The 17,200-nt window shown below is 42.8% G+C and overlaps 1 long non-coding RNA gene across 4 annotated transcripts in view; it reads right to left on the bottom strand.

The window, feature by feature from the left end:
- Positions 1 to 6,368: 6,368 nt before the first annotated feature.
- LOC134549793 (uncharacterized) overlaps positions 6,369 to 17,200 on the bottom strand; it is a 31,347-nt gene continuing 20,515 nt past the window's right edge. For 2 of the 4 annotated variants that reach the window (XR_010080181.1, XR_010080180.1), the window contains 2 exons: positions 11,722 to 11,830; positions 6,369 to 10,514 (listed from right to left, as the gene is read on the bottom strand). This is a non-coding gene — a long non-coding RNA (uncharacterized LOC134549793). Of the gene's footprint in view, positions 10,515 to 11,715; positions 11,831 to 17,200 lie in introns of all 4 variants that reach the window. The other 2 variants (XR_010080183.1, XR_010080182.1) reach the window with 2 other exon arrangements.

Below are 17,200 nucleotides of genomic sequence, written 5' to 3'. Positions count from 1 at the left end.
TAGGGCTGCCCCTATATTTCAGCTTAGCCAGGGGCAGACACCTGCCTGTATTCCTCTGCTGTGCAAAAGCAGCAGCACCAACTTCTCACGGAGCTCAAAACCCTTCCCGACTTTCTTCCTGCAGCCTCTGTGCCCCCCGTGTGCTGAGAGTGGAGTTTTGTAACAGAGAGTTTTGTAGTAAGTGCAGACTTGTGCCTGACATGGAAGGGAAAGATTACTTGGGGTTTCTCAGAAGACGTAAGCTGAGGATGCTCTGAGAAACTGCCCGCCTAAACCAAATCTCACCTCATATAAGAAAGCCGTGGAGCCCATGGCCATGGTAGAGTTGGGAAGCCAAGAGAACAAATTATTTCAGAAAGAGATCTGACAAATTCCTGGAGGCAAAAGACACTCGTAACTATTAAACACAATGGTGCCTGTTCAATCTTCATCTCAGAAAGTTTCTCAACAGCTGGTGCTAGAAATGAGGAGGTTATGCCAGGGGACAGAGGACTTTGTAATCACTCAGTTACTCAATGGGTCTGTCCTTGATGGCTATGCAAGATGAGACACTTCACTGCAGAGACAGGGCCACAGCTCCCAAGGCAGTTCTTTGGTTTAAACACTTACTTCCACACCAGCCAAGGGCATTACCACTGGCTCACAGGTGCACCTTGGTTCTGCACAGCCAACACAGAAGCATTTGCTGTCTTTACAAGATATTGGATCTTGTCCTTTGTTCTAAGACAGGATCAACTGCAATCTCTACATGAATCCTGACAGGATTTAAAACTTTTCTTCAAGCCACCCATGACAAAGTCTCTAGAACTTCCCTGGATGCTCTGTTTTCAAGTCCAAATAGTCTTACTGCTTGAAACAGCCTTCTTAACACTGACCTAACCTTTACCTTACCACAAATGGAAAGAATAAAGAGATGCTACAAAACCTTTTTAGAGGTCTGGACTAGCATCTCTGTCTTGTTTACTCTTAGGCAGTATTAAAAGCATATAGAGCCAAGCAAAATACAAGTTGGGCCCCAGACAGCAGGTATAGGTTCTTCTCACATTGCACTACACCACTCCAAAAAAGCATAACAGTGTTTGCATGCTTTATGTGCAGTAAGATTATACATACATACTATGTTTTGATCAGAACTGAAAGAAACAGGAATAGCAGGCTTCCCAGAGGACAGACACAAGGAAAGACTGTTCAGCCAGTGGTAATTTTCATACCCATCCAAACCATGACAAACCTGCATAAGGGATATATGTATGAGTATATGGGAAAATAATTTAAAGGTGAAATCTAAAGTGACAAATGTGCTTGAGATCAGCAGCGGCTGTGGAGTAAGCCAGTCCTTTAGTCTTCCCTTGGGGGAATGTCCAGCGTAAAAGTGTTTCAAGTTACCCTACCATTTTAAGTAATTGCTTCTCTCTGTCTGTCACCAGTGAAATCTTCTTCCTATTTGGTAGTTCAGGAATGACAGTTTATCTCCTCAAGGTGCAGAATGCTCAGACTTGCTGGCTGTTTGCAGGGGTTCAACCTCAAAGTTTAACCATGCTTGCTGCATCCTGATGCTGTGAGGAGGTGACAAGTGGCTCTGGTGCTCACTAGGCCCATGGTGTGTCATGCAGTGTATTTGAATACAATCCCTAAGGGGTTGTAGTCATTTGTCCTTGTTTGCAATTTAAAAGTCAGTTCTGATTTTAGAAGAAAAAAAGTATTTTGTAGAGTTCAAATGCTATTCTTCATGCTACTGCTGTTCATGCAATTTTAGGAGGAACAGGTTCTACAATATGACATTTCCCGCTGGCACATGTGCAAAAGGAAAGGAAAGACATAAGCCATGCTCTTCGTTGTCCCCACTCATGGAGGCCTCTTTAAAAACAGAGTAGTTGGAAAAGACTGAGAAGGTTATCTTTAAATCCATTCACACCTCTGCTTCTTGCCAGCACTTCAGGCTTACTTACATTTCTGCTATTAAAAAAGCATGATGTCTTATTCCCAGCCAGCACTATTTGACAATGGAAACTCCCAGGTAAAGAGTTTTACATTTTCCCATCCCCATTTCCCAGCTCATTTTTTTTTTTTTTTTCTTAAGGTTTCCTTTGCAAGTAGACAAAAACCTTGCCATTCACATAGGTCTCATCAGCACCACAAGCTTCCCATCTTCAACGGCGCACACTGCCAAGGCTGAGGTCCTGCTCCCAGCATCTCCCGTGGCCTCAGAACCACATCCACTCATGGGTGGGTGGGCAGCAAAACAAGCTGCCCCAGCCATCCCCGCAGGGAACAGCTCTTACACCATCACCTTCCAGGCCAGTTCCAGGAAAAGGGGCTTTTGGCAAACAGGTTCCCTGCATCACTCTTATATAAGCAGGCAAAGATTTTTTTCCTCTTCCCCCTGCAATAACTGGGGAAGGCACTCATGAGCTGCAGGCCTACTCTATTGCAAAGCACAGTTAAGATAAGAGACTAGTAATTCTCTGATATAAAGAACTTTCTATTTATAGGCAAATGAAAGAATAAGCCATTTTAAGATTTTTTTTTTTTTGGTTGTTAGTTTTTTCCCCCCCTAAAAATAAGAAAAAACAAACAAACAAACAAACAAAAACCTAGGGATTTTGGCATAAGGTAACATTTAAAGAACTGAGCGGTATAATGTAGTGACATTACCTTTCCTTTGTCACTTACAACTTCTTTTGCATGATTTCCCTTCAAAAGTTGATCAAAGCTCCATTTTTTTAAACATTACAGTGTTCTGTTCATTCTTTGACTGACCAAAAGTATTGCTGAAATGCTCATAAATAAACTAGAAAAAAAAAAACAAAACTCCACCCAGCTCGCCCCAAGTCAAGTAAGAATCAGCTCCAGAAAAACTCACATTGCTTTGAACGCTTTTTCTTGCAGAGGTGTCACATCACTGCAGTCTACCAGGTTCAACAGCAATGGTACATGTAGCAACATATAATGCAAATACCTTTTTTCTGTTTTTAAGATTAATAGTAATTTTTAAAGATTAACAGTAGAGAGCACTAGGCAAGGAGAACTGACATTTCTGAACTCTGTCATGAGGTGTGTTTCATCATCACATGGGCCCCTGACATGGTGCAGTGAGGTCCAGCACAGGTCCCCTGGCGAGTCAGAAATTAAGGGCACAGGCAGATGGAAAGGGGAAGGCCAGCTCTCTGCTCTGGGGAATGTACTTGCATGAGGTTATGATTGGTTTAGGATAACTGAGGACTCACCCCGCAAGGGTGGCAGCCCCCACAGGAGAACAAATATCTGCTATGAACCCACTGTGACTTCTGAGTAGCTGTTTTCAGGAATTGGGAAGTTATTATAGATTCCTGCTTTCACACATGATGAAGGTAGGAGTAAATCACAAAATGTTTGTGGGAAATCTTTCTCTCTAATCGACCCATAATCCTCCCTTTTCTCCACCCTCTCCCCCTCTTTTTCTCCCGTTACTGGGAGTAGACAAACTATTTATGGTGCACACAGACATTATGCTTTATCCACTTTATCCAACCAGCTACCTACTGGAGTTTCATATATTTTAAGAAATATGAGCTACCAAACTGTCTCTTCCAATTGTTGTAATTTCAAGTATTTTTTTTGCATTTGCAGATGCCTAAAGGCTTAGAAATAAGCACGGCAGAAACAGTGATAAAGGCTGGAAACCGTTTCTACCTCACATCACAAGCTCTCAAATGACCTGTATCTCATTTAGAAACCTGTCAAAACACCTGTCCAAACAAGCAACTTTTTCTTCTTTCAGAGTTCCCTGTTGTACATCTTGAAATACCTCAAGGCTGATGACAGTTGCAAAAGGTAAAATAACATTTCCAGTACCTGAAACAGAGGCTGGCAAGGGCTCGCACTTGACAGCTGCTGGATGCTTGAAGGAGACTGTAAATAAAGAACAGGATTTTACCCCAGGCAGGGGAGGAGGTGTGGGTTAAGCACACACACAGTTTTATCCCGTAGTTACAAGGACTGGGGAAGGAAAGGCCTAAGGACACAGTTTCCCTCGCCCCTACGCTGCACAAGCCAGGTGGGGCCCAGTTTGTGAGCACAGGTGGTTAAGGCCCCGTTAAAGACTAATGCTGTGATTTTCTTCAGCTGAGTGTCAGGCAGTGAGATAAGCTCTCCACAGACTCACAATGCCTGAAGTTTGATACCCCAGTCACAGAAGCTCTGTGGTGATGGTGTGGCTTCTGAGTAGCTGTTTTTAGGAATAGCAAACATCTGGACTCCCATCTAAATTTCAGTTTAGTCTTTGGAAGTCCCTGAATCCTCACACCTCATGGTGCTTGTGGGCCTGGAGAAATCACTTCATGTCTCTGAGCTTATACTTTCCATCAGTAAAACTGAGATAATTATATTGACCTTCTTCATAAAATGTCTTGCAAATGCTAGACAACAGCTGAGTACTATCATGATTATTATACAAAGTAATCCATTATGGCCTCTGGATGCCAGAGAAGAAATAAATGATGGTGGGAGTCCACATAAACACTGTGTGAGATCAATGCAGGCACCATTACAGTGTTGATCTGGTCTCCTAGTGTTTGTTCCCACAAATCCACATGGGGGTGAAAAATCCAAACATATCTCTTGGCTGACAACTGACTGAAGCAATGTTACAGGGAGGAAAAAAATATCTAACCACATTGCATTCACCAAACTGCATAGATTCTGCTTTGATCACAGAAGGAAGAAAGTTATTTTGGCCAAGTTTTCTGCATATAAAGAGAATTGTTTTCAGTTTGTTTTGGGGATTACTTTTGCAGATGAGCCATCTGAGTTTGATATGGAGAAGGCACATTTGAATGTTTAACACTCTGTCAAAGTGAGGCACTCATCAGCTTTAAAAAATAAAAATTGTCTGGGAACAAAAACACTGTCCCATTTGCTGACAATAGGAAAGAAAAATCCCAAACTGCACGGAAGCTCAAAAGAACATGTTCTGTACTCCACTGAGCAAAGAGGCTAACAGGAGAATGAATTCAAGGTTTTTCTAAGAAAGCTTCAGAAGAAACCAGCTTAATTCTATGCTGTGCTAAAATCCAGTCCAAATCCACTTGCTACCTTGTTGTTGAGAAACTGTCTGCTTCCAACCCTCCCTCTACACAACCCAGTCATCACCAATCAATGCCCATTAAAAGTTTAGAGGAGCTACCTCCAAAAGCAAAAGACACTTCGTGTACTCAAAGAGAACTGCATTGCTTTCCGTCTCATAATGCCTCAACTCCTGCATTTTTACAAGGGTGTGTGACAGATGTGCTTCACTTACTGGTGAGCAGGGAGCAGTTGTGTGCCACAGGCTTGCCCTAAGTGGTGGATACCAGTGTCTGCTGTTAGTACCAGCATCTGCAATGACCCTGTCCTGCCCAGGAATGGAGCTGCAGGGATGGTAGACACTACTCAGCCTTTCCCAAGGTCCTACAGTGAGGAAGAAGAGGAATAGGTTTATATGGATATTTTCTTCTAAAAAGAACTGGTGGAGAAGCTCGGTGCACAGGCCCTGCAGTCACAGGATGCTGCACACACTGCACAGCCCCATTGGCTCAGGCATCCAGACCAGCATGTAGGAGCTGGACTCCCTGGGGTCACCATCTGTACTGCACATCTGTGGTAGCCTCACCAAGCACAGCGAGGCTGGCGTGGTGGCTGTCTTGAAGGACAAGCTCATCAGGGTCCACGTGACATTGCACTTCAGGGAACACTCACAGCTTGACACAGGCTGGTTCCTAAGTGCCAGGGTGGTTATTAGTCCTTCCCAGGGTATTTCAGCTGCTACCTATGGCTTTTCCAGAGCTGCAGAGCACAGCACTTAATTAATGTCCTAATTACAAGCAGAAGTCTTAGTTTTAATGTGATTCCTTCCTTCCTTATACTCTATGCTTCAGGCTTCATGATGAGTTTCTTGAGAAGACTTGTTGCTCCAGGTGCATTCTCATTTTGTGAATGTAAAACGCCCCAGTGACATACCGGCAGATTGAAGGACCATGTGTCTCAGTGAGGCTTTTGGTTGCAATAACCCATCACCTTAAACACAACAGGATATAGCCCAATCATCCTCCAGAACAACAGGGGATGTGGGGATTCAGATTTTCAATCATATGGCCTAAAATCAGAGATCCAACCTGAGATTTTATAAAAGCCATCCATATTCCTCTTTGGTCTCAGCTGTGGTTTTAAAAAGGCAATTCATCCCAGGAAAAAGCACACACAGTACTGGACAGTTAAAACCTGCCACATTAAGAAATATAATTATGTTTTGTCTGCACATATCTGAGCATCCCTGCCCCATGAAGGCACCATGTTCCTGCTCAGGATGTGTAGAATGCATTTAAACACTGAAATAATTTTATTGCCATAGCTTAAGTTTATTTGGAAAAGAGATGACATTTATTCAGTTGGTAAAATAATCCAGCAGCACATATTGTGCCCCTCTCACAGCTTCTGGCAGAAAGCCCAATATACATATTCTTACAGGTATAAAACCTTTTCTGCAGTTACTGGCAAAAGGGTTTGGAAAGGGTTTCAAAATACTGGTATCAGCAAGATGCATATGCCTGATTTCTGTTTGCACGGCTTCAATTGCAGAAAGTCATGCTAATGGGAACCAGGCAGCTAATGTCAGTCCTTTCAGTTGTTAGACAATAGCTAAACCAAGGAAGTTAGATCCAAAGGCAAATAAAATAGCCAGTGCTTCACACATCCACCCGCAGGCACAGAAAATCTTCTGTTCCCCGGAGTATGTCCCTGCCCCAACACAGTAATCCCCAGCCACACTGGGGACACTGGTTGCACGACAAATGGCAGCAGAGAGCTGAACTGGTGGGAAAAATAGTGTGGAGATAGCAAAAGGGGAAGGGGAGGGAAAGAGCTCCACTCTATGATAGAGTTCGGAGCTGGGTCAGCCTTCTAGGTGGATATAGCCAGATGAGGAGAAGAGGGGAGCAGGAGTGAAGGCACAAACCTGCATTGTTGTTAAAACCAACGCTTAAAGCACCAGCACAGTTGCTTCTTGGACAGCCATAGCTGGAACATAACTTCTTTTTGCAAACCTGTTATCCCAATACAGTAAATTTTGTCTCTCCTCTGATTTTCCCAGGTCAGGCTAGACCATGTTTGGAAGATGAAGAGTGCTCAAGGGAACACTGTTCACATTCATGGCTGTACTTTGCAAAGCCTACTGTTACATCCATGCAAGTGACCACATTGCTAATGTAAAAATTCTTTCTTCATAACCATTTATTCCCAGATGTTGTGTTGCCACAGCAGCAATTTTCTCTCTCTCTCTCTCTCTCTCTCTTTTTTTTTTTTCATTAGAAGGTACCCCTGTCATATTGGCTTGAAGCACGAGACCATTTAATTGAATATCTGATTTCTGGCAATGTCTGATCTTGGCTTCTTCCAAAGCAGTCTTAAATATCCTCTGTAACACATGCTACTGGGCAGCAATGTGTTGTGGAGGAAGATTCTATTTCAAAGATGACTAGAGCTCAACATGTTTTTGAGTAGATAGGATAAACAGTGTAACTGTGCATTTATTTTTTCTATGCAAGTGTCTCAAACTGACATTTCCAAAATTTAAACACTCTAAGCAGTGACCTTGGGGCAGCTAGGAAGAGATAGATTTTTGAAATTTTCTCAGCATCAAACATCTTTTGGCTGGCACCTCTACAAATGAACATGCATGGAAATCTAGAGGCAAATTGTTTAACAAATCAGAAAAATGGCTGAGCAACCTCCTCTCGCCCCTGCAATGCCTCAGAATTATTTCTGGGGTTTTTTTAGGTGAATCGGAATATTTTTAAGTCTCATCCTTCATCAAGGTTTTGCTCCCCCTTGATTTTCTATTAAGGTAGAGAGTACTCAGTAACACTTTCCTCTCTGTCTTCTCTTTGTCCCTGCCCTTAGTCTTGATTTCACAGACTGGTTTTCATCTTCTGCTGAATTCTACAACACATTTTGTCTGATATACTAATACATATACATCTATCTTTCTATCTTCCATTTTTTATTATCTTTCTCATGAGGAAACCAAAACAAATGCTATATTCAAAGCAGTGCTGATTTTCCAAGCAGTATTACGTTTCTCTCCCTGTACTGTGATCAAGGGATTTGTTTGCTTTTTGCTCTAATACAACCACATGCTCTGTTTCCAACACTGACATACCTGTGTTCCTCCTCCGAGAGTGCCACTAATTCCAGCACAGCCAGATGAGACAGCAGTGAATATTGTTCCTGACAGGGTTATTACTTTTTACTTAGAATGCTGAAGCATTCAGAAAAATTATCCCAATTTCAGTGTTTATTCATATGGTATGACATTACTGTTCCAGAAGCAAAACCACACTCTGCCATTAATCCTGTGTGACAGGGCTGCTTTGTTGTCCATGCTGATAGCATCTGTATGAAAGGAAGAACAGAAGATCAAACCACACATAAACTGACTCCAGGGCTGAAATTAAGAATAATCCTTCTAATGAAACAATAAAGGTTTGGAAAGAGTTGACATTTTTTATACTGTACAGCTGATAAGACAAAAATGCAACAAAAGCTTCTTAGTTCAAAAATATATGGAGGGATGCTGAAAGCTGTAATATACTGCTCGTTTGGATCATCCATAAAGGATCCAGCTGCTGAAAAAGGAGTTTCTGGTGAAGAACCTAATTTTTCTGTTTAAACACTCTTCAGTTCAGAAAGTTCTGTCTCTAACTTATCCAGATTCTGTAAGCAACCAGAACAGGGTGAAGAATAGATTTTCAGCTTGATGCTTGTTCTAAAAAAAAAAACAAAACAAAAACAAACAAACAAACAAACAAACAAACAAAAAACCCCCAAAAAACCACAAAAAAACCCCAAAACTTTGTGCATGAAGCAAACATTTTGTATTGTTTAAACATTTTGTCTTTGAGCATTTAAAAGTTTCAAACTGAACCTGAAGAATTTTGATATAAAGTTTTGGCAAGTCAGAAGATGTTGAAAAGAATGGTCCAGCTGCTTTGAAGTTTGGGTGCTCGTTTCTCCCCTCATTCTGTGCATATGAACAGTTTGACTAAGCTGATAATTCAGTCTCCAAAGTAACTTTTTTTTTTCCAGAGAACCTCTGGCTATCAAAATGTCATTTCTCTGTGTAGCAACTAGATACAAAGAGAAAGGTCTCCCACTTGTGTCCCTTTAGGTTGCTCCAATACTCCTTAAAAGTGTGAGATGTAACACCTAAACCCCATCACTTCACAGCTGAAATACATGCAGTGATAACAAAGTCACAATGACTGTTTTATATTGACAATAGTCTCCGATTATTAATATCCACTTGCTGAGTTGATGTGGAAAACCATCATGCTCCAGAAGGTGAGTTTAATATGAAGTTCTATAACGAGTAATTCATAAAAATCCTCACTTTCAGGAAAGAAGCTTCTTGTGAAGTCTTCAATGAAGAGAACTTAAGCCTAGATGGGCAGAACAATTCCTGTTACAAACACCATCCCAACTCCATCCCATCCTCCTCCTTGCACAGCTCTCTGCACCCTGGGGGAGCCAGAGATGCAGGGCTAGGCTAGTGCAGCCACCTCTCTCCTTGAGGAAGGAGAAAAACGTGAAAGTCTCTGACAGGGAGAGCTCCCTAAGACCCATCTAACTGTATGAAGCATGTATGTCCTGTCTGGATGTGGGCAGAGGTGAGACAGGCACACAGCTGCTCAGTGTACCCTAAATAAGCACCACTGCTGTGCCTCGCCAGTGACATCCACTGCAGCACCTGCCTCCAATTGTAACAGGCCTGAAAGCAGCCAAGTGACTCTATTTTAAACTAAAGAGGAAAGTACAAAGCTTTGAAGTCAGAAGGCTTATAATGAATTCAGCAAAACTTTATATTTCAAAGCCAGTTCTATTTGTAGAAGCCATCTGCCCAGAGAAGAGCTCAAACATGCACCTCTGACAGGAGTCAAAAGAGTTGAGGGAAACAGATCTCACTGAGGACATTTCAGATCATCCATTCCCACAATATCTGAAATGTCACTTTGCAGTGGAGCAGCTTCCATCTTTATATCAATTACAACATTTACATCCAGCTCCTGCGGTGTTGCTGGCATTTGAAGAGACTGTCCAGTCCAGTAGCTCCCAGCAATTTCTAATTAGATATGCCAATATGACATCACTGCTTGTTCCTCCTAACGGTAACTGTGAGCTCTCTGAAGCTTTACCTTAAGCTACTGTCTTACTTATTCCTCCAATGATCATTGACCTTCCTCTGTCCCCTTGCCAGATTTTAAGCCGCAAATCCAGAGGTAGCTGCATCCAGAAGGACAAGGTGTAGTGTGATGTGCAGCCTTTTCTTTCACAGGACAGGAGTACAACCTTTGAGCAAAGCCCTTGTGAGTTGTCTTTCCAGGCAGCAAATGCAAACCCACCCTTGGAAAGAACCAGCAAGAGAGACAGCTTTTCCCAGCACCATCTTCCCAGAGCATCCATCAGCCAAACTCTTCTGCAGCATGCAAGGGCTTATATTTCTACTGCAGGCAAAAAACATTGTGTAAAGCTCAAATCAAGTCTGTTTAAGAATTCCCTCTGATATCTCTGGTCTTTCCTACAACCCGTAAGAGCCATTAAAATTCTGTCTGATAACTGGTTTCCCGAGAGCATAAGAGGCAGGCAAGACCATGCTAGACTCAGACTCTACCAGCATTTCTCCTGGCTTAAAACAGACACTGAGATAAGCCTGGAAGTCATCTGTGAAGCCAAACTATGTCTTAGACTTTGAAGATTATTCTCTTATTCACAAGGAAGCAGAGAAAAACAGAGGTTATTCCCCTGGGAAAAGGCTGAAAACCATCACTGGAAGTTTACATCAGCCAGCAGCTGGGGTAGCTGAAAAGAGGCTGGCCACGGCACCGGTTCTAGCAGAACTTGGAACTGTGTGAATGCTGATTGTCCACAGGCAGCATCTCCCCAAATCTCTCCCCAGATGCACTGCTGGCATTTACAGATCTCATAGCATCAGCACTGTCTTTGATAGAGAACAGTGACCCTAATAGAGGCAAAAGTTACTGTGGAGAATGGGCAGCATATAAGCCAGCTGAGAGAGAGAGAAATGATGTGTAAGCCTTATTTTATTAGAAATCATCTTAAGAACAGTTTCCTCTTATTCCTAAAATCTTTACTTTCTTTGAGTGCTCACTGGATGCAGTCCATTGCAAATGTATACAGTTCCCAGTGCTTCAGTGTAGTGTTTCAGCTCATCAGAGTATTTAGTGTGTTTCACTTTAAGACATTCCTGTCAAGCTATTTCTTTACCCATGGCTTTGGTTAAGACATTAGCAAATGTCACCTGCACTTATATTTATGCCTGTGGGAAACCAGGTCCAGAGCCCTGCTGCATCATATCACCGAGCCCTTCTAGGAAAGGCTCTCTAGGATTTGGAGGAAATAAAGTGCACTATGCATCCTTGATAGCCTTGAAACAAGAGCTTTGAACCTCTGCAGCTTTGTCAGTCTGAGAGATTTTTTTTTTTTGTCTATGCCTGTGGATGAATGTGGGGGTAGAGATCCTCCACACTGTGGCAGCAATTCAGAGGTGTGCCCCTGTGCCACACAGACACACACAACAGTCCAGTGCATGTAACCAAGCAGTTGAAATTGGGTTGCAACCACTGGCACACAATCCCACCGCTGATCTTACTATGACTCCAGGAGAGGAAAAAACTCCACACTTACACACACCTACTCTGGCTTCAGCTGGGCTCTGTCTGCATCCAGCTCTTCTTAGGTCAGTGCCTGCACAGCAAGAGGAGCAAGTCTTCCAAACTTTTTCCTAGTCTCAAAATAGCTGCTGTAAAAGAAAAAGCAGATTCTTCACAATCAGTGACAGTTACTATAATAATAATAAAAACAAAACCCCACAATATACTCACTGGTATTCACATAAAGAAATTCTAACGGCAGTCTTCCATTAATACTGCCTGAATTAGCATAGCATCCCAACAGGATTGCAGACCCCATCTGAGCCACATGGTGCTTTCTCCAGCTGGTGTCTGTCAGGAAAAACCCACACAGGTACAATCACCTCTAAAATGCTGAGGCTCAGGTGCTTCTCACTGCCTCACAATTCCTCTATGCATCCTGCTGGAGGACCTCCCAGGAGCTGGTAGAAAACCTGCTGTGTTGCTGCTGATGCCTAGTGATAATTCCCCACAGAAGAAGCTGCTTAACATGGCACAGTCCTCAGGCCTTTATCTTAAATTTTTGCACAGTAACTTCTTTCTTGTTGTTCTCAGTTTTTTGGGGGGTAATTTATTATCTGGACACCTTCACTCAGCAGGTTACCTCCTTCTCATTTTGAGGCCAGCTGTTGTCTTCAGAGGCACCGGACAGCCAGATGGACTGAGCGATGTACTCACCCGTTCGACACTCTGCTCTGTCAGCACTGCTTTTGGTGAAGGGTAACACAAGGATATGGCAAACACCAGTGGCTGGGTTTTTTCCACCTTTTCTTTTTAAAATGGCAACCCCACACATGTTATGGCCTTATTCCAAACTGAGCATTTTTTACTTTTCCTTCTCAGAAAAAATCTGTGGCAGAGCAAGCTGATGCATAAATTTTCTTTGATGGCAGTTAATGCATTGCTGGGTTTTAATGCATAGAGGTGGGCATTGGAAATAGGTTCCTTTTGGCCCCTGAATTTTATATGGAAGGATGGGAGAGGGAATGGGAGTGTAAAAACCTGAAACAATTTCTGAAGGTGGAAAACAGTGGCAAACCCAAGTTCAGCAGTCTGATCATGGACCATGGTTGTAAGGGGAAGAGGACTCTTCCCAGGCCAAAGCTGCCTCACCATGGAGGCTAAAATGTTGGATTTGGAATCCAGAGTACTTGCTCCCCAAACTTTTTAAGCACATACATCAAGGAGTCAAGCAAGTAAAATCACAGCTACCAAATTATTTGTGTTCCAGCAATATACAACTGAAGTGCTAATATGTACCAGCTGTACCTATATGTCAGCTTTTTTGAAACTAAGGTAATTTCTTTGCTGTACCAAGAGGAGGAGAAGGTCAACAAAGACACATTTAGTCCAGGCTCTGCACTGATAAGAGGTCTAGTGCAGTCTGTTAATTCTTTCCTGCTTCAGAAGGTCTGAAAAAGCAGGAGCTGGACCCTTTTTCAGCATAACCTGACATTAAAATGACATTCTTCAAAAAGTTCCTGCAATAAAACAGCATTTTATTACTGAGAAGGTGTGCTCCCAGAAAGAATCAAGGTCGCATCTGCTTAATTTAATGACAGAAAATGAGCTTGTGACATATTACTTGTGCAGAGTTAACTTGGCCAAGAGATAATTAATGGAAGATGTGTAGTTGAGTCCCGTGTGCTGCTTTGAAAGTCTCAGGCTTTAATTGGTAGCATTGGCTCTTGTAAAATAAACTCTGCTTCTGATCCAGCTCAGAAATCAAAACACGGCATAAAAAAAAAGGCAAAGCATTTTATTCTAGGAATTGGCCTCCTGATAAAGTGTTTTTAAAATTCAGAGTGTTTTAAATGGGTTTCTGGCTTCCAGAGCTGTTACTCTCCTCAATATTGTGTTATATACTCTCTGATTTCCCAGCCACAGCTCATACTTTATGTAGCTGGTGACTCTTGATGACGCATTTTGATGCATTCAGCACAACCACACACTAGCATGAACCAGAGCTTGCCATATTTCTGGCTGTGGAGCTTGAGTAAACATGGACCTGTGCCCAGACAGAGTTGGCGTGGCTGGAAAACCAATACTGAAAGTCTAACAAGAACTGGCAAAAAATCTGCTCTACTTGAAAACATGGCACTGGAGCAAAGCTGTCATCCTTCAGTGGATGACAGAGGGCTTTCAGGCAGTCTGGCTTTGGTGCTGGGAGCAGGCACTACTCTTCCTATTCCTCACAGTCACTCAGGAGCCATTTCCACAAATCTTACTTGTGCACATAGATCAGGCAGAGCTGATAAGGAAGGAGAGGAGGGTCTGATAGCAGAGTGTCTCTGCTGCTGACTCCCTGTGTGGCCTCATCACACCATGGCTCAATTTCTCCCTATAAAATGACTAACAGCACTTCCCTACCTCCCAGGGAAATTGGTAGGATAAAAACAGCGACAGCCACAAAGCGCAGAGTTATTACAGTCATCTGTCCAGGGTGACTGCCAGCTTCAGCACGTAGCCTGCCCTCAGACACGGTGCTGAGAGCCGTCCCAGCAGCTGCCCTGTTGGATGGAGCACGTGTCATACTTCTCTGGTATAGATGCCCCTAGGCCCAGAGGGTTGAACCTCAGACTAACTAAATTCTGCCTCAGAAAGTAAACTTCTTTCATTAGGTTTCTTAGTTTCTTCCAGGAGAAGGCAGCAAAGGAAACCTCTGCCACCCTGGACATGCTGGGGAAAACTGAGTGGGATCACCTTCTGCTGTGCCACCCTCCTCCCCTGACATGGAGAAGCTGAAAAGCCATACTGAGAGCCATATTGGAAGCCTCTGCTCCTCCCTCCTCCACAAAAACAACAACTAGGTGTGGAAAGATGCTGCCAAACCCTACACCACATCAGTTCTTGCCACAAGCGCTCCCTCACTTCTAACCACCCTGAAAGGAAGCACAGTGTAAACAGTCTAGTAAGATCTATTCCAGATTCCTGCTGTGGTACATCAGGAGATTAATAGATTAACTCTTAAAAGCCCTCTAATTTTAAGGAGAACTCGTACTTAAACTGAAAGAAGTTTTGCAGAGATCAGCAGAGTTCCTCTGATGGTAGGGAACTAGGGAAAGCTGTTAACAGCAGACTCTATGGATAATTGAGAAATTATTCAATGCTACTTTTAAAGTACTTTGGATTACAATATTACAGGGGTTGGTAATACTTTTCTCTTAATCTTTTCAAGTATGCATTTGCAATGGTTTGTTTATTGCTAGGTTTTGCCTTGCAATTAGATAAACGCAGGCTTTGCTCCAACTGGAGCTCCAACTAAGCAGAGTAAGCGACGTCAGACATGGCAAGAAAGACCATGGACAAGTATGTCTACTTGATGCAGTAAGTTTAGGGGGAGGGGGTTGGGTGGTGGTTTTGGGCATATTGTATTACCTATAATGTGTCATTAAAGTACTAATTGTTAAAGAAACAGAAGTTGAAACAAACAGCTCAAAATTGTACAAGGACCTGAGGCAGATACCAAGATGGCCCCTGGGACAGGGAGAGGCAGAAGCAAGTACACAGTAGAGGTCAGCACAGTGGATGGGAGGGATAAACCTCCTGAAATATCCAGGACTGGCACCATGCCCCATATATGCATCCAGGAGCCTGGCAGGCTTCTCCTAAAAACCAGTTTCCCAAGTGATGCTACATCGGTTGGACCGTCCTGCCACCAGGGCTAATTAAGCTCCCTGATTAGGAGAGCAGCCTGCCTGTGAGCAGCTGCATCTTCTAGGCAAAGGGGAGGAAGAGGCACTTGTTGCACCTTTTACACCACAATTGATCTGTTTCCATGTCTTCCACCATGCCATGTGCATACTCTGAGCTCTGCGGAAATCAGCAGTGACAATAAATGTGCTTTCACAGCCAGCTGCTCCCATGCTCCTTTCACTTGGCCAAACAGACAACACATACGGCTTTTTCATTATCAAGGAGCAGTCACAAACAAATGCTATGAAAATCTGGCCATAAAACAGTGCTCAGAGCAAAAATTAGCCTCAGAGCAATTGGATGTTTAAATATATTTCCCACATTTTCATCTAGACATACTAAGCAGCAAGAAAGCTGGTAGAACCAGAGAGCTGGGAATATCCCTGGTGGAGAAAAGATCTGGCTGCTGGGGATCTGCACTGGTTCCTCTGGAGGATCTTCTCCATGTTTCTGTGCAGGCAGTGCTGGAGAAAAAAAGGGACACATCTAAGGCAGGCTAGGCTGTCAGGGAGCCACAGCAAGAGCGACATGACATGGCTTGCGGACACCAGAGTCCCAGCTTGCCCCAGAAACATTGTTCTCAGCCTGGTGTACATCTGCCCTCATTCCTATGCAGCACCACATAAAGTGTCCACATGGGACAACCACTTCAATTTAAAAACACCTAACCCAAAACAGTCAACAATTCAGGAACCCAGAGCTGCTGCTTTTCCTCAAAGAGGATTTCTTTTGAAGCCAACTATTCATCTTTCCTCCTCAGTCTTGTCAACAATGGTCCAGGCAAAAGCTGTTTGGTTAAAGTAGGTTGTTGCCCCAGTTTTGTCCTGTCCTTTTCACCTTTACATCACATGGGGACGATGCATATTCCATTTCACATAAGCCCAGAAATACACAAATAATTATGTATGACCAGCTACATATATAATTGTCTTAGATGTAGGCCTATAAATGATTCATTAAGATCTGTATCAGCTGGTTATTTAATGTGTCCTGCTAATTAAAACTTTGTGATAAAGACAACTGCAGCTCTCTGTAATTATGCCTCTGGACAATGCAATGCACTTCCAACTATTATTTGAAATCCTGGGTGTAAGTTGACTCCTAAAGTAGAGTACAAAAATATAGGTTAACTACTGCTCTTAATTGCCCTTCGTTACTAAGATTATTGTAGAATTTCATTGTACAACTCCATGAGACTCCTCTGCACAGTGCACATTACAGTCACCGTTAGGTGACAATGCTGTACACTGCATTATCCTTTGTAAACCTGAGAAGCTTGTGGGAGAAAAAAAAAAAGGGGAAAAAAGGGCTATTTCAGCTAGAAGGAATGTGTCTGGCTTGGCTCATCTGGAAGGGAGTGGACCAAAGAAATGTTTGAGAAAATGCAGTGTTTTATCCTACATGATCAAATCTTGCATTTCGTGCTCAAGTTAGAGATCCTGCTAGGCTCAGTATAAGCTTCTCCTAAGTAAGGTCCACAGACCTGTGGTCACCATATGCAGGAGAATGGCACCACATGGCTTACAAGAGGGAAACACAGTGACTCAGAAAGCACATTGGGCCCTGTTTTGTTGGTCAAAAAGGAAACTTCACTAAGTTTGTGTCAGGTCTAACTCAGTTTGTCTACAGTCTTGATCTCTCAAAATATGTTTGAAGTAGACAGGAGTATGTCTATATAAGAAACAACTAAGAACATTAAAATATTTTGGGAGATGGCTATCAGTGTAATAAAACATCACTAACAAGTGATGAATGCTAAGTAAAAGAAGCTTTTCCTAAGCAGC

Source organism: Prinia subflava, chromosome 4 (genome assembly GCF_021018805.1).
Source record: "Prinia subflava isolate CZ2003 ecotype Zambia chromosome 4, Cam_Psub_1.2, whole genome shotgun sequence".
NCBI lineage: Eukaryota > Metazoa > Chordata > Aves > Passeriformes > Cisticolidae > Prinia > Prinia subflava.
This window is presented reverse-complemented; position numbering and strand designations above follow the sequence as displayed.